Here is a 14,183-nt window from a genome sequence, read left to right as displayed (position 1 = left end):
AGCCAGCATATGATCTTGAGATTTTATGAAGTCACGGTAGGTGCCTCGGAGTCGAGTGGAACGTCTCCTCCCACTGAACGCACATTGCCAGAAAAATACTGAAATTAACCCTGGTGGGCTCGAGAAACCACTGTCCTCCTAACCATCCAACCACAGGTTGATTAGCACCACAAAATATATGTGGTGACCATGATGAGATTATTCTGAAGTCCAGTGACCATATCGTGCTTTCGCGTCAAATACAATGACCGTAAGTGTCGTCAACAAAATACGAAGCACGCATCAAATACAATATCCACCAGTGCCATCAACAAAATACGAAGACGTATCGTGAGCTAGATACTGTATGATCACCACGAGAATATATACAGTGATCGTAATGAGCATACTCTGAAGTCCACCGACCATATAGTGCTTTCGCTTGAAATACAATGACTGTCACGCGTGAATGTGTCATGGGCATGCATACTTTGAGAGGGCCGAGAGATAGTTTGTGTGCGTACGTGAAAGTGGTGTAGAAAGAGGGGGTGTCCGATGAAGACAAGGAGAGATATGCCCTTCGTTTCTCTTTCCCGTGACTAATATTTTAGGAGAAAATATAAACATTCACAATGCAGAACAAATATTTTTGGATGCACCATGCAATTAATTTTCATGTATAACATTTTACTATTGTATATGCTTATTTTCTTAGTGGTCGATTGCATGTGTGGTGTGGTGAGCACATCATGTCTAGTTGGGGTGGGCACATCATTTCTAGTTATGGTGGGTCAACATGAGGACTCATGGGTCGGTTACATCCTGCGCCACATAGGTTGGACCGAGACGCATTATACGAAGACCCATCTGGAGGACTCGGCGTACAACACGAAGCTACCAGAGTCGTGGAGGACTCTATCATCACTGGTGATAAGACGACTATATATGATTTGTAACCCTAGGCCCCGAGTATGTTATAGAAGCCTCGGGGCTAGTTCGTCGATAGTATACACACACGCACAATGTCTGGTATTCACGTGTACTTTGTACACACCCTATCACTAATATACAGTACCAGGAGTAGGATTTTTCCTCAACTGCAAGGGTCCGAACTTGGGTAAAACTTTGCCTCGTATTACCATCCAGCCTAACAGTCAGGGATATCCTACCGAATGATCTGATGGAATCATATCTCTTAACTACTAAGAGAGAGGTGTGTCTGGGGGGCAATGTGTGCAAGAGAGGCCTAAAGATAATGTGCATGCGGGAGACATGTAGGCACATATATGTGCGTATAGAGGGCTAGAAGAGACCGTGCGTGTGTATATATGCACGTGAGAGAAATAGTGTTTGCCAACTGAGATTAGTGTAAAGAGTGGTACATAGTAGTCAGAAAGAGAGAGAGAGAGAGAGAGAGAGAGAGAGAGAGGGAGTGTGTGCGTGAGACACCCCGACACCTCGGGAAAGATTGTGAGCATGTGTGAAATAGAAATGCCGATGTATATAAGGTGTGTGCACTTATGCATTAGATGGGGAGATATATAGCACGTTTGTGAGAACGGGCCGAGGCATAGTGCATCTACATGTAAAAGGCGGTTCTATGTATTAAATTAAAATATAAATGACATTATTATTTTTGGATGAGATCACAAATTTTGCAATTTGCGTGTGAATGAAAATTGGTCTATCAAACACCCATACTCTATTGAATTCTATCATGCTCATGTGTTTATTTCATATTATCGATCCATAGAGTGAGAGCAGTTTGAAATACATGCAATGCATTGCTTTTGCAATTCATATATAAACATTAATTAGTGCACTCCATGTTGTTAGTGTGAAGCACTTTATACAATTGTCACTAACATGGATACATTCCAAATTGCTAGCTACGAAATACAATACATGTTGAATTCAACATAAAGGGGGTTTCGAAGATCCAAACTCATAGGAAGTGCATTCATCTATTTGAACCCGATATAATGGCATTTGTAAATCAGATCTAAAAGGGGGCATCAATCTTTGTTGTGCGTTTGAACATGCTATATATTCATACGCATGTCTAACTATTTTTTTGCAACCAAGGAGATTATATCTTGAACCATGCATAAACTGAGGTATAAGTTGCATATTTTTTAATATATACTCGTGTACAACGTATATTCAAATGTACCCCCTCCATTCGAAAATAATCGTAAGTTTAGGATTTTCAAGAGTAAAGATTTGTGAAGTTTGACAAATCCTAAGAGTTCAATTCAAGAGAACCAAAAACGTTAATGCTTCTGCTCCCAAATATTGAACGAAGCGCCAAATAAGCCTCTGGTCACCCGAAACCACGCGAGACTAATGTTTGGTGGTAGGAAATTATTGTCCTGACTCTGGCACGTGTAGCCTATCGGCCTGATGTCCAAAGGTCTAAACCGGGGTAGGTTTGTAAATTCACCAAGACGCCGGTCTCAACCGCCTCCGAGAAGCATTCATACGCCGTGGGCGCCTAAACACCCATGTGCTCGTTCGAAATCTATCCCGCCCACCATTTGGGACACCTGAGATTACTGTCCTACCCCCAATCCGTAATTTGTCCGAAATTTTAGATGGGGGCAAAGTTTGTAACTTTCCCCAAATTTCAAACAAGCGCGTCCCAAACCAAAACATTGTTCACCCTTAGTTCCTCCCTCCCTCCATTTCCCCATTCATACTCCGTGGGCGCCAAAACACCCTCTCCACCAGCCACGAAACCCCAGCCTCCTCCGTCCTCCACCCCATCGCGCCAAATCCACCGCCGCCCTCCTCCATCATGCCGGAACCGGTACCCCGACGTCGTTGTCCAACGCAACCGCAACCGCAACGCCCTCAAGGACTTAGCAGCTGAAGCCGAGGCAGAGCTGCCTCCATGACACCGAGCCTATGTGTGCCGTACGAGAACCACTTCGACCATGCCGTCCCGCGCCTCACCGCTGCCGCTCCACTGTCGCAACCGTCCACCGCACTGGAGCTGTGCCCGCTACACCGTTGTTCGCTGCCTCGGATCTGGTTCCCCACCGCCGACAGACGGCCACTGCACAACACTCAACAACTTGGCCAAGGGTTCGTCCAAGGCTCCACCGTCCTCCACAACTTCTCGTTTCCAGTGAACCACAAGAAGATCGTTGGAAAAATAGAAGGAGGACACGTCACTGCCAGCAGAAAGAGGTACTCCTCTTCCCTTATTCATGCAAATCTTACGTCTCTGCTCACACCGTATTCATCCCACAAAAGAAACTAGTTGAGCGCTTTGTACTGCATCTTCTTCATGATACTAAATGCACAAGGTTTCCTCCCATTTACTATTTCACCTTTGCTAGAGGTCAGTAGCCCGCTTGGATTTCAATTCAGGGTCAGTCGAATCGCAATCAAAAGAAGCAGCACCCGCTTAGGTGCGCGGAGCACCTAGTTCGCCTATTCGTCGAGGAAGCGGCGCATCGGTGTCTATCATAGGGGTGTGGGGCGCAAGAGCTGCTTGCGTCTGATCTGGAGGTTAGCGGGGCTTGAAGGAATGGCCTAGGGTGGTGCCAAGCACGGCGGTGCGGTGAGGTCGAGGGGAGGGCGGAGGCAGGGGACTGGGCCGGTGGTCGCTGGCGTTTCGAGGGAGATTGTAACACTGACAGGTTGGAGGTTGATGAAGGCGATCTTCCCGTTCTTTGTACATCGGACGGTGCAGAAAAAATGGACTGGCCTATTTGTTTTTAGTCGACTGTTATTTTCGTAGGCCCACACCTTGTGGTGTGCTGGAGGAGCATCTGCATTTCCCAGCCATCCCTATGCTCATATTTCAAAATCCTAGAATCTAGTAATTTCATGTACCATGCATGTTGTAGATCTATCATATGTCTCCTGTCATTTATTTCTCACTGACCTGCTATCTGCTACCTTTACACTTTACTACTTGTGCACACACTTCACCCATACTCACACTATTGTTTTTTATGCATGGGTATTTCAGACTCTGATGCAGTGCTGATGAATACAAAAAAGAAAAGATAGAAGTTGCTCCAGTGTAACTCAAAGATAAGCACTAAGCGTCCCAGTGCTCTAAAGGGTACAGTGCCAGCAGATGGAGACAGTAAACGTAGCTATGCAGTTGATGATCTCAATTGCCACACACAACCATCCCAGGTGCTTTCTTTAACTTCTACCTATCAAATGTGGTTGCATGTTGCATATGCTATCTAGATTGTATTGCTTCCAATTTGGTTAAATTGCATCAGCTTACTTTACACATTATACCTTTGATAGTGACATGCCTTCCTGTTTTTGATACATACTACATATGTCTATTAACCATGTCCGTACATCAAACTAATGCTCTTTTGTATCCCTCATCAATCACTTATGATGAGACAGACACCCCCAGTGGGTTACTGTGAGACGCGCTACTCGTTTAAAGAGTGCAATGTCATCCTCCCCACATGATTCTCAAGAAACAACAAGGCTAAATGAAGATAGTCAACATAGCTCTCTAGTTGATGACCGCAATTCCCCCACACCACCATCACATGTGCTTGCTCTTACTTGGCAGTGTGATATGTGGTTGCATGTTGCATATGGTGTCTACCTTGTAATGCTTCTAATTAGGGTAAACTACATCTGCTTAGTTAACACATTATGCCTGTGAATATGACATGTGTTCCTGTTTTTGGTACATATTATGTCTTTCTATTAACCATGTTCTTAATCAAACTACTTTTCTTGTGTATCCCTCATCAATCACTTCTGACGAGACACCTTCAAGTTGATAGTGTAATATTGGTTGCATCTTGCATATCATTTCAAACATGTATTGCCTCTAATTTGTTGAAGTGTCACTTATAATGATACACATCTAACTTGGTAGAGTGATTTTGGTTGGATCTTTCATATGGTGTCTAGATTGCATTGCTTCCAATTTGTTGAAATGCCTTCTGCTTAGCGTTTTTCGTACATATTCCATCCTCCTACAATGTGGTTGCCATACATAAAAGTTGTGTTCGTCAGTACCATGCATCAACAAATGTGAAAGTGCGAATTTCATTCATTTTTCTTGTGTGTTTAATTGACAAGGCAAAATCTAAAAGGACGAAGGCACGAAATGATGGTGGTCCTCTGGAGCAACCAAAACAGATGATCTCTGCAGATTCTCCTACTATTCCTACTGCAGTGCAAGTTCCAAATCGCATCTCCCCTACTCCACAACCCTAGGTGCTTGCTCTAACATGGTAGTGTGATATCTGGTTGCATATTGCATATGGTGCCTAGCTTGTATTTCTCCTAATTTGTTAAATTGCATCTGTTTAGCTTACACATTATACATGTGAATATGACACGCCTAGAGAAAAATAGGCACATCTAGAATACCAAATGCACATCATTGGATACATAATGAGTTGTATTTTCAGATTGTACATGTTTGGTATTGTAGATGTAGACAGTTTTCTCTATACTCTTGGTCAAAGGTCACAATGTTTGACTTTCAGAAAAATCTATAGGCACTACATTGTGGAACGGAGGGAGTATTGCTTCTAATTTTTTCAAATACATATGTTAGGCCACCATTTTAATTTGGCAGTGTGATATTGGTTTCATCTTTCATATGGTTTCTAGCTTGCATTGCTTCTAACTAGTTCAAACACCTTGTGCTTAGTTTACACTTTATACATCATACATGTCAATATGTCATGCCGTCCTATTTTTCATACATATTCCATCCTCCTATCATGCGGCTGTCTTACATGAAAGTAGTGCTCGTCAGTATCATGCATCAATGAGTTCTGAAGAGCAAATTTTATTCCTTTTTCTTGTGGGTTTGACTTGACAAGGAAAAATCAAAAAATAGGAAGGAAAAGAGTAAGGAAGGCGATGATGGTGGTCCTCTGCAGCGACATAAACGGAGCATCTGTACGGATTCTCCTTGTACTGCTAGTGCATTACAAGTTCCAAGTCTCCGCTCCCCTACTCCACCATCCAAGGTGCTTGCTCTAACTTGGCAGTGTGATATCTGGTTGCATATTGCATATGGTGTCTAGCTTTTATTGCTCCTAATTAGTGTAAACTGCATCTGCTTAGCTTACACATGATACGTGTGAATATGACACGCTTTCTTGTTTTTGGTACATACCATATCTGTCTATCACACCATGTTCTTACATGAAACTACTCTTCTTGTGTATTCTGCGTCAATCACATATGATGGGACACCTTTAAGTTGGCAGTGTGATATTGGTTTGCGTCTTGAATATGATTTCTAGCATGTAGTGCGTCTAGTTTGATGAACTCCACCTATGACAAGACAATTTTAACTTGGCAGAGTGATATTGATTACACCTTCCATATGGTGTCTAGCTTGCAGTGCTTCTAATTTTTTGAAGTGCCTTCTGCTTAGTTACCACGTGATAGGTGTGAATATGTCAAGACGTCTAGTTTTCTGTACATATTCCATCCTCGTATCATGACTTTGCCTTTCATCAGAGTAGTGTTCGTTAGTAACATGCATGAATGAGTTCTGAATAGCGAACTTTATGCCTTTTTGTCAATTTGACGTCACAATGCAAAATCAATAAAGCGGAAGGAAATTGGTAAGGCATTGGATGATGGTGGTCCTTCTGAGCAACTGAAACGGAGGGTCTCTACAGATTCTACTCCTCCATCCTCCCAACAAGATTCGCAAGAAAACGCAAGGCTAGACAGTCAACATAGCTGTGTAGATGATGAGCACATCTCCCCTACTCCACCATCATAGGTGCTTGCTCTAACTTGGCACTATTATATGTGGTTGCATGTTGCGTATGATATCTAGCTTGTATTGCTTCTAACTTTGTTGAATTGCATTTGCTTACTTTACACAAAATGCCTGTGAATATGACACATGTTCCTATTTCTAGAACATACGTGTAGATGATGAGCACATCTCCCCTACTCCACCATCACAGGTGCTTGCTCTAACTTGGAACTGTTATATGTGCTTGCGTGTTCCATATGATGTCTTGTTTGTATTGCTTCTGATTTTCTTTAATTGCATCTGCGTAGCTTACAACTTATACCTACAACGTTCACTTACCGATAAGACACACTTAACTTGGGAGTGTGATGTAGGTTGCATCTTGCATTGTCTTCTAGCTTGTGTTGCTTCTAATTTCTTGAAATGGCACTTACATGAGACACTTTTTACCTGATAGTGATATTGGTTGCATGTTCATATGGTGCCTAGCTTTCATTTCTTCTAATTTTGTTGAAATGCCTTCTGCTTACTGTTTTTCATACATATTCCATCCTCCTATCGTACGTCTTAATATGCAATGCTGTCTTTTTGTGTATATATTCCATCCTCCTATCTTGCGCTTTCCTTACATCAAAGTAGTGTTCATCTGTATCATGCATCAACCAGTTATGCGGAGCTAATTTTATTCATCTTCTTTTGGTTTTGACTTCATAAGGCAATATCAGAAAATTGGAAGGAAACAATTAAGTTAGGGGATGTTGGTGGTCCTCCGGACCGATGCAAATAGAGACTCTCTAGATTTGCCACTGCTACTGCTAATGAAGTTGAAGTCCCAAGTCTACATGATGAGTTCTCCCATACTCCACCATCGCAGTTACTTGCTCTAAGTTGACAGTGTGATAATTAGTTTCATGTTGCATATGTTGTCTAGCCTGTATTTCTTCCATTTTGATTAAATTGCACCTGCTGAGTTTATATGATATACATGTGCATATGACATGCCTTTTTGTGCTAGAATACACTGCATCTATCAATCATACCATGTTCTTACATCAAAGTACTGTTGTTGTGTATCCCGCATCAGTCACTCATGATTGGACGATTTTAACATGGCAGTTTGATAGTGGTTGCATCTTGCATTGATTTCTATGTTGTACTGCTTCTAATTTTTCAAAATGACACTTTTATCTAGGCAGAGTGATATTGGTTGCATCTTTCATATGGTGTCTAGCTTGCATTACTTCTATTTTCTTGAAAATCCTTCTGCTTAGTTTACACATCGTAGCTGTGAATATGTCACGCCGTCCTATTTTTCTTACATATTCCATCCTCACACGATTGTCTTACATCAAAGTATTGCTTGTCTGTATCATGCATCAATGAGTTCTGAAGAGCGATTTTATTCTTTTGTGTTGTGGGTATGCCTTGACATGGCAAAGTCAAAAAAGAGCAAGGAAAAGAATATAGTAGGGAATGGTGTTACTCGTCGGGTGAAAGGGAAAAGGATCCGCCCTCGAGATTCTGCTGGTACTTATAGTGCAGTAGAAGGTCCAAGTCCACTGGCTAAATCTACAAACACAGTATCACCTGCTCCACCAGCTGCAGCATCCGCTTCAACTGTACTAGCATCTCAACGAGTTACTCGTTCGTTTACTCTGGGACTGGCCAGTTCCCAAGCTGCATTCACACCTAACACTACTTCTGAAGCACTGCTAACACAACAAGACTTGGCAAGATCAGATGAACCTCATCAGCATCAACACCAAGACGGTACCTGACCGAGTCAAGTTGCTGTTGCATGCTCCTTTATATGTACTCTCACATTTTGATGTGCACTAACACTTTCCATATTCGTTGTTGAACTAGCACCATGGTGCAAGCGGAAACAGACATCAGGGATGATGCTTGACAAATTAACAAAATCTAAAGGAGGAAGAATGGAGATCCATTTTGAGGCAGGTTTAAAAAGGCCACGTGATGCTACAAAGTCAGCCAAGTTAGTATCAGAGGCAGCCATTGTCGTGAGGTGTCATGCACATATCCTCCCAACATGGATCCAGTACATGAATGAGAAAGACAATACCCAGTTTAACACCTTCCTTGACCATTTATCCGTAAGTAATGTTATTCATCACAATTTGTAATATTGTCTTGCTATGTGCCATACTTTCTATCTTCCTCCTAATAAGACTCACATTCTTTTTTCAACAGATGAGGTTCAAGTTGGATCCGAAAGATGATGCAACTAAACAAGCATGCACTCATGTTTTTCCAGTTTTCTCTGCGACAGTATCGGTACCACCTTAGAAAATCTCACTTTGAAGGCAAGGCTAACAATGAAATCGCCCAAACATCTCCAGTGGAATATATTACACATGAAGACTGGACAGCCCTTGTTAAACACTGGTCTGATCCAAAGTATCGGGTAGGGTATTTTAGGCTAACTGTTTGAAGAACAAGACCAACCATTCTAAAGTGAAATTCCAACAGACAACAGGATCTCGTAGCTATATTGCACATTGCGAGGCTCTTGTAAATAGATGCTACTTCCTTCTTTTTTCCGTGCCATATTATCGTATCTATGTTGACTTGTTCCAAATACAAAGGAAAACCCGTGTGGACCAAAAAGAACCTGGACCGAATGCATTGCAAATCTTCAAGGATTGCCACACCAGCAAGATGAAGGGCATGAGCACACCAGTTCAGGCCACTATTGTAAGTCCTTACTCCTCCTGCCTTTGAGCTGATTGGTACTATGATATGTTCATTTAACTGCTTCATTTGCAACCAATGTCAGTTACTCTGTTCACTTTTATACACAGTTGTCTCAATGTATCATTTCACCTTACATGGTTTAAAAGAGATGAAGGATATTCTTTTGGTCTTGATCTGTAATCTAGTTGTGATGTTCATGTGCGCACACAATGATACAATAGCCTATTTGTTTTATATCTGTTTGCCATGATATGAATGATGTCTCTTTATCCTACTTTAAACCATGTCTCTTTATCCTTAGATGTCAACGAATGTGAGGAAATAGATAATACAAGAGGCATGCTACATGGACATATGTTCCTAAAGTGATTTTGTTATGTAGTTGGCACTACAATACATGCTAATGTATTACAGTAGTTCACCAAAATAAGTTATGTATAAATGTGAAACCTACTTTGTTTGTTTTGTCTCATTAGTAACTTATCTGGTACACTAATCTACAAGTTCAAACTTTCAGCAAGCTATGGAACAAATTATTGAACAGCCACAACCACCTAAAGGTGACGAGACTACCACATGCACAATGTCACCTCTTGATGTAGTGCGTCAGTATCTCTCCACTAACAGTGCAAAAAGCACCTTCATGCATAATTCTGGGTTGGTTGTCAAGGTAACATCGTCCAAATCGCCTACTGAACAAAATCTACCAGCTAGACAGAGTGATATATCTGTGCTCCAGACACAAGTGCAATCCCTAATGGACATTGTGTCAGAAACAAAAATAGTGGTTGAAAAATGACGTGAAGATGTGGATGGTTTTGAAACCAGACTATCAGACATTTGCTTTGTTGTTCAAGAGAAATGGCGGAAAAAGGGGAAGATCGTGCTGCTCCATCAGATTCTACAGCCTAAAACATAAGCACTCAGGTCAAATGATCTGTGCATGTATACATCTGATGGTGCTTTTATCTGCAAGGACTGTAAACCTTATGCCAACATGCCATTTGTTGTATGGTTGGAATTTATTTTGTTGTGATACAACATTTATGATGCTACCAAAGGTTGCAGTAATTACGATGCTATTTTCGTATAGTGTAGGTTTATCTTAGTAATCTATTCGACTGAAAGCTTCATAGGAGCCCAGCATGCGAACATTCATCGGGCCCATTCCAATTGGGAAAAAAACGATTCTGGGCCGAAATTTGCATGTAGCCCACTAAAAATATCCGGGCCTAAATCAGCGTAAGCTTTCATATTTTTCTGGTAGGCCCGTGTCCATAGTGGGCCTTTAACAGGCCTAAATATAATTTGGGCCCTAAGTAATAATAGGACATTTACATGTGTAAATATCTCGAGCCCATAAAAAACATGGGCCTTTAGTAGGCTGAAAGTAAGATTGGGCCCTGATTGTGCCAAATAACCCACTGGTCTTAGCAGGCCGAAATGGTGGCCTATTTACAATTCGGATCGTGCACGGGCCGAAAATCAGACGGGCCGAAAATGTGCCAACGTACTGCACGGGCCTTTAACAGGCCGGAAGTTTGGTCGGGCTTGATTAGTGTCATGTTTATACGGGCCGTTAGTAGGCTCGATGTGGCATGGGGCCGCATATGGCCCATTGATTTTGTCCGACGTTAACAGGCCGAAAGTCACAACAGGCTGAAAGTGGCCCAAATCTGTAGTGGGCCTCTAACAGGCTGAATGTCAGATATGGCCGAATATGACCCATATCCTTCACGGTCATTTATGGGCCGAAAGTTTCAATGGCCTATAAATGGTCCCAAATGAAGCAGGACTTTTAACAGGCCGGAAACACACCGGGCCGTAATTCGACCCAAATTCTTAGTGGACTGTTAACGGGCCAGAAGTGACCATGGGCCGCAATGATGACAAGTTTAGGACGGGTCGTTGACGGGCCAATTTAACACTAGCTGTACCGGCCTTAACTGAGAATGTTGGTCCTTTAGCTGGGCCGGCCCATTATGGTCTACAAAATCTTGTGGGCCTTTAGCTGGGCCGGCCCATTATGGCCCTCTAAATCTTGTGGGCCTTTAGTTAGGCCGGCCCATTTAATCTTTATACGCCACTTTTCGATCGGTCCACATGTCAACATATCATAGGCGCATCTCGCCCATTGGATGAGTGACACCTATGCCAACGCGGAGCTGACACATGGTTTCATCAGCCAATGAGAATTTTACACGTGGAAAATCAGCATCGATCGTTGCTGTTAGCGGGTTATCGGATCCAAACCGGACCCGATAGCTTAACGGTGTCCCGTTACAGTGGATGTAAGGTGTCGGTAACCCTTGACGAAAGCACTTCTATGACGCACGATTTATCGTCATGGAAGTGGACACTTCCGTGATGATAATTTTGGTAATGTCATGGAACACTTCTACGACAGAACATGTATGACTATCTTGATTTTGTCATAAATTTGTCATGGATGTACATGCATGACAAATTTATGACAGAATCAAGATAGTCATACCAAAACGTGACCTATTGTGACAAACACGTATCATCACGGAAGTGTCTTTTTTTTGTAGTGCCTCAAGGGTGATGTCAACAATAATAACTCTTTTTTACCCATATTCGACTAGACATATGTGCCTAGATCTTTCCTCACCACATGATGCTTGCCAAAGGAGAAAAATAAAAAGGAATAGAAAGAAAAACTTTGACACTTGCATAAAAGTAAAGACATAAAAGTAAAAAATAGGCCCTTCGTAGAGGGAAGCAGAGGTTGCCATGCGCTTATTTGTTTGTATGCTCAACCCCTTAGTGCAAAAGAACGTCATGTTGTATTGCCCCTTGTGATGGCAATCTTTATTATGCAGTCTGTCGCTTTTATTCCTCACCATCACAAGTTCGTACAACACTCAATTTTCTCTTACACTAAATGATCTCACACTTTTAGAAGAAATTTTTATTGCCTTATTGCACTGATGACAACTTACTTGATGCATCTGACTCAATCCTTAGGTAGGTATGGTCGACACTTGAAAATAAGATTTGGGTTTAAGGGTTTTTGGATGCACAAGTAGTATCTCTACTTAGTGCGGAGCTTTTGGCTAGCAAAGATGGGGGGGGCAAGCACCACATGTTGAAGGATCTATGACAATATAACTTCTGTGTGAATATGAACAAACATAAATCATTACGTTGTCTTCCTTGTCCAACATCAACAATTTTGGCATATAATATTTTGATGGGGGCTCACAATCACAAAAGATTTACAGGATAGTATATTTATATGAGAATCTTCTCTTCCCTTATTAATTCTTTCGTGAGTTGCATCATTGACCAATGTTATGTTTGTCAATCTCTAATAAAATTTTCTACATATACTTTTCCTTATGTGGTGTCATCACTTACCATAAGATTAGCATATGATATTTTTCATTTATTTCCTGTCTTTTTATTGGAACATGAAAGTAAAGAAAGCAAAAACTCAAACTAAACTTTATTATATATCTCGGGCACGATTACAAGGATAGATCACTCAGAAAACTCTCGAAAAGAAAGGATCGAACTAAACTTTTATTCGTCTAAAGAAAAAGATAATTATGGATCGAACTAAAATAAGTAAAGGCAAAAGATAGTGGGGTGATACGATACCGGGGCACCTCCCCCAAGCTTGGCGAAAGCCAAGGGGAGTACACATACATGATACTCAGTTTTCTTTTGGTGATGAAGAAGAAGGTGGTGGTGATGAAGTAGAGGTGTTTTCCAATATAACCATGAGTATCTGATGACCCACAAGTATAGGGGACCTATCGTAGTCCTTTCACTAAGTAAGCGTGTCGAACCCAACGAGGAGCAGAAGGAAATGATAAGCAGTTTTCAGTAAGGTATTCTTTGCAAGCACTAAAATTATCGGTAACAGATAGTTTTGTGATAAGGTAATTTGTTACGGGTAACAAGTAATAAAAGTAAATAAGGTGCAGAAAGATGACCCAATCCTTTTTGTATCAAAGGACAAGCCTATACAAACTCGTATATAAAGAAAAGCGCTCCCGAGGACACATGGGAATTATCATCAAGCTAGTTTTCATCACGTTCATATGATTCGCGTTCGGTACTTTGATAATTTGATATGTAGGTGGACCGGTGCTTGGGTACTGCCCTTCCTTGGACAAGCATCCCACTTATGATGAACCCCTCTTGCAAGCATCCACAACTACAATAGAAGTATTAAGGTAAGCCTAACCATAACATGAAACATATGGATCCAAATCAGCCCCTTACGAAGCAACTCATAAACTAGGGTTTAAACTTCTGTCACTCTAGCAACCCATCATCTACTTATTACTTCCCAATGCCTTCCCATAGGCCCAAACAATGGAGAAGTGTCATGTAGTCGACATTCACATGACACCACTAGAGGAAAGACAACATATATCTCATCAAAATATCGAACGAATACCAAATTCACATGACTACTTATAGCAAGACTTCTCCCATGTCCTCAGGAACAAACATAACTACTCAGAAATCATATTCATGTTCATAATTAGAGGGGTATTAATATGCATAAAGGATCTGAACATATGATCTTCCACCAAGTAAACCAACTAGCATCAACTACAACGAGTAATCAGCACTACCAGCAACCCACAGGTACTATTCTGAGGTTTTGAGACAAAGATTGGATAGAAGAGATGAACTAGGGTTTGAGATGAGATAGTGCTAGTGCAGATGTTGATGGAGATTGACCCCCTACCGCTGAGAGGATTGATGGTGATGACGA

The sequence above is a fragment of the Triticum dicoccoides genome, chromosome 4A, assembly GCF_002162155.2.
Source record: "Triticum dicoccoides isolate Atlit2015 ecotype Zavitan chromosome 4A, WEW_v2.0, whole genome shotgun sequence".
Classification (NCBI taxonomy): Eukaryota; Viridiplantae; Streptophyta; class Magnoliopsida; order Poales; family Poaceae; genus Triticum; species Triticum dicoccoides.
This window is presented reverse-complemented; position numbering follows the sequence as displayed.